Genomic DNA, 3,801 nt, shown 5'->3' on the forward strand with positions numbered 1-3,801 from the left:
CGCGGGGATGCGATATCCAGCTCCGGGGCAGGGCTGCCCCAGCCTGCGGGCTGCGAGACGCTGGAGGCCAGAGGCCACGGCGCCGCGGGAGAAACCCGCGCAGCTGAGCGCCCGCGAGGACTCCCGGCAGGTGCACGCGTGGTTGTGGCAGTCTTATTGCGGCTACCTCACCTGGCACAGCGGCCTGGCCGCCTTCCCAGCTTACTGTGGCCCCGCAACAATGCTATGGGGCGCTGCCGCAGTTGGTCCCCCACCAGAGAAATCCATTCAGGAACTCTTCCCAGCAACCCCGGGCAGCGCAGGATTGGACCTCAGTAGCGCCGCCTACACAGTACTAACACCTGAGATGGGAATGCGAGCTATTCCTACAGGGGTCTTTGGGCCTCTGCCTCCACAGACTGTGGGACTCATCCTAGGAAGGAGTAGTATTACCATGAAAGGGATATTGGTTGCTCCGGGAGTTGTGGATATGGATTATACAGGAGAGATCAAGATTACGACACATTCGCCTGGAGGCACTTCAGTGATCGATAAGGGCCCACGCATAGCACAGTCATTGTTAATTCCACATGTCAAACCGGGTAAAACAGCAGGCCATAAATCCCGAGGCGACGCGGGCCTTGGTTCATCAGATGCTTATTGGGTCCAGGCCATTCACCACCAGGCCAGAATTACCACTATCCATTAATGGCCGTTCCTTCATGGGCCTTTTAGACACGGGGGCCGATGTCTCTGTTTTAACTGCAGATCAGTGGCCTAGCCACTGGCCAAAGCAGCAAACACTAACCCAGTTACAAGGCATAGGACAATCTCAGTCACCACAACAGAGCAGTGATATATTGTTGTGGAAAGATCAAGAGGGACATGAAGGATCCTTTCAACCATACATAGTGGCAGGATTGCCTGTCAATCTATGGGGCAGAGATGTCATGAGTCAGATGGGAGGTTACCTGTACAGCCCTAATCAACAGGTCACTATGATGATGTTCGATCAGGGACTTCTGCCTAGAGATGGCTGAGGTCCTTCTGGACAAGGGAGAAAAGAGCCTATCTTTCCCTCGCCCTTACCACAAAGAGCTGGCTTGGGATATTTTTAACGGGGGTCACTACTCCTCCTGTACCCCATGCAGATGCTATCACTTGGAAAAGCGACACACCTGTTTGGGTAGAACAGTAGCCCCTAGCATCAGAAAAGATACAGGCTGCAAGGTTGCTGGAACAGGAGCAACTCGATAAGGGACATACAGCACTTTCTAACTCTCCATGGAACTCTCCCATATTTGTAATTAAGAAAAAATCAGGTAAATGGAGGTTGTTACAAGATTTGAGAAAAATAAATGAGACTATGGAGCTCATGGGGGCTTTACAACCGGGATTGCCTAATCTTTCTGCTATACCCCAAAACACATATAAGATAATCCTGGCTTTAAAGGATTGTTTTTATACCATACCATTGTGCCCCAAGGATTGTAAAAGGTTTGCTTTAAGTAACTTACAAGAACCTATGAAGAGATATCAATGGCTGGTGCTGCCTCAAGGTATGGCTAATAGCCCTACTCTATGTCAAGAATGTGTGGCAGCAGCGTTAGAGTCTACCCCGTCTCCCCACATACAATCCTTAATCACACTCTTTGTTCTAAATTTTTTAAACCTGGATGCGCGTGGCAGATCTGCCGCAGATCGCTTCTGGCATCCTAACACTCAACAAGATTATGCCCAAGTGAGATGGCAGGATCCAGTTACTAACCAGTGGCATGGGCCAGACCCAGTCCTAATTTGGGGACGAGGGCATGTTTGTGTTTATTCACAGGACAATGGAGGTGCGCGGTGGCTGCCTGAGAGGTTGGTGCGGCTTGCTGATGAGCCTCTTCGAGATCCTGTTGGTTGCGCAGATGCCTCAGGGTGAGACATACTGGGCATATGTTCCTGACCCTCCCATGCTACACCCCACTGTGTGGAACGGGCCTGAAGTCATTGGTGGGACAAATGACACTAGGCTATTAGGACATCCATTTGCTCCTGCCGTCCTACAAGCTGTTGGATTCAATCATACCGGCTTAGGCATAGGACTCCTCATATGCTTCGCAAAGACTGTCAACGTTACCGGATGTTTCCGTGTGGGCAGCCAGACAATTCACGGAGACAACCTAGGACAGAGTGTCACATTCCATCAGCCAGCAGGATGGAAAAACATCAGGGATAAAAACCCACCTCCACCACAAGCCCATGATCCTTGCAGTGAGGAGAACAGAAAAAATAGCAGATCCATCCTTTGGAGACAATGTTATAAAGAACCCGGGGAATATAGTGTCCCTGGGTTTAATCAAGCTGTTATAGATGGTCCGGAGGCCATGACACAGGTGCTGATGTCCAACATGGGACTAAGACTGGAGTGGTTGTGGGATTATGGTATACCTCCCGGCCCCAAAGACATATTTGGAAACTAGTGGGAGCAATGGATACAGTGACTATGAGTATGGACGAGGGACGAGGCAAGGTAGAAGGCAATACCACTGCTTGTGTCAAGGCTCCATATGTGCTTATGATTGGAAATTTTAACATCACCCATATTGACAGGGTCCAGTTTAATGTATCTTGTATACAGTGTAACCTAAGTAATAGCATCAATTGGTCAAATGACAAAAGTAGAGCTGTAGTTCTCCACCGACCCTCTTTCATTATGGTACCTGTTAACATTTCAGGTCCTTGGTACTCGGACCTCAGAGGAGAATTCCCCTCCTTTCTAGCTCTGTTCCATTTGCTACTGCCTTTTGTAATAATCTTTGTTGGTGTTCCTCTATTCATGTGGTTTACTCCGTTGCTCACAAAGGTAATACTCAAGGGCTTCATCGATCTCCAAACAAAGGTTCATGAGTTGAGATTATCTGCCCAGGTCCACCGTGTCGCTGACACCCGTGTATAAAGCCCCTACAATGGGTCGGCAGCCAAAGATGGGTAAGGATTTGGTAAGAATGTACATAACCTAAGACAGGAACCGTTCGCTAGAGGGATGGTCTCCTATGACGGGTAAATGGACATATCTGTACCAACCACCTAAGCCAGGCGCAACCCTTGTGTTAATTTTATATAAAAAAGGGGGACCTGTGGGAAACCGTGCTGAAGTGCTAGCAGGTGTTGTTTTGTGAAATGTTGAACCTTTGACTTCCTTGAGTGGTTTGTGCTCCCAGCAAGGCAAAACTTGCTACTCTGAGAACACAGAACCAGACTAGGTCAGGAAGTGTGGAGCTGGCCAAAAAACAGGCCCTTGTGTATTACCTTTATTGTAACTACTAGATTGCAGACAGTTCTGTTACTTTTTGATGCCCAGAGTTTATAAGCTGCAAAAATAAACTTGGGCTGAGGCATTCTACTTAGAACTGCGGCAGTCTACTTAGAATTGCCTGCCCTCCCGATCCCATCTTTGTCTCTCTTCTTTTTTCTCAATCCTCACTCCCCACTTCAGGGACTGTTCGTCTCGTCGGCAGGCACCGACAGTTAGTGTAGCCACAGCAGTTATATTAGTGGCCAGTGGCTCACTGGTTACAGCTGACGGCCATCCAACCACAGTTGATGGCCATCTACTACCTGAGCCAGCACCCCTCCACGTGAGGCCGAGAGCCTGGAAACTGCTCTCTGGGGCTCTGTCGTGCGGGGTACCCTGCTCGCTGCGCCATTTGTCGTGCAGGGTCTCAGCTCCCGCTCCCCGCCCAAGAACGCAGGACACGGTAAGGCCAAAAAGGAACACCCACGGAGCCATAGATAGGGGAGTCAAACCAATATATTCTCGCTGGCGGCTGGGCT

This window comes from Rhinolophus hipposideros, assembly GCF_964194185.1.
Source record: "Rhinolophus hipposideros genome assembly, contig: HAP1_SCAFFOLD_53, whole genome shotgun sequence".
In the NCBI taxonomy this organism is placed as follows: Eukaryota; Metazoa; Chordata; class Mammalia; order Chiroptera; family Rhinolophidae; genus Rhinolophus; species Rhinolophus hipposideros.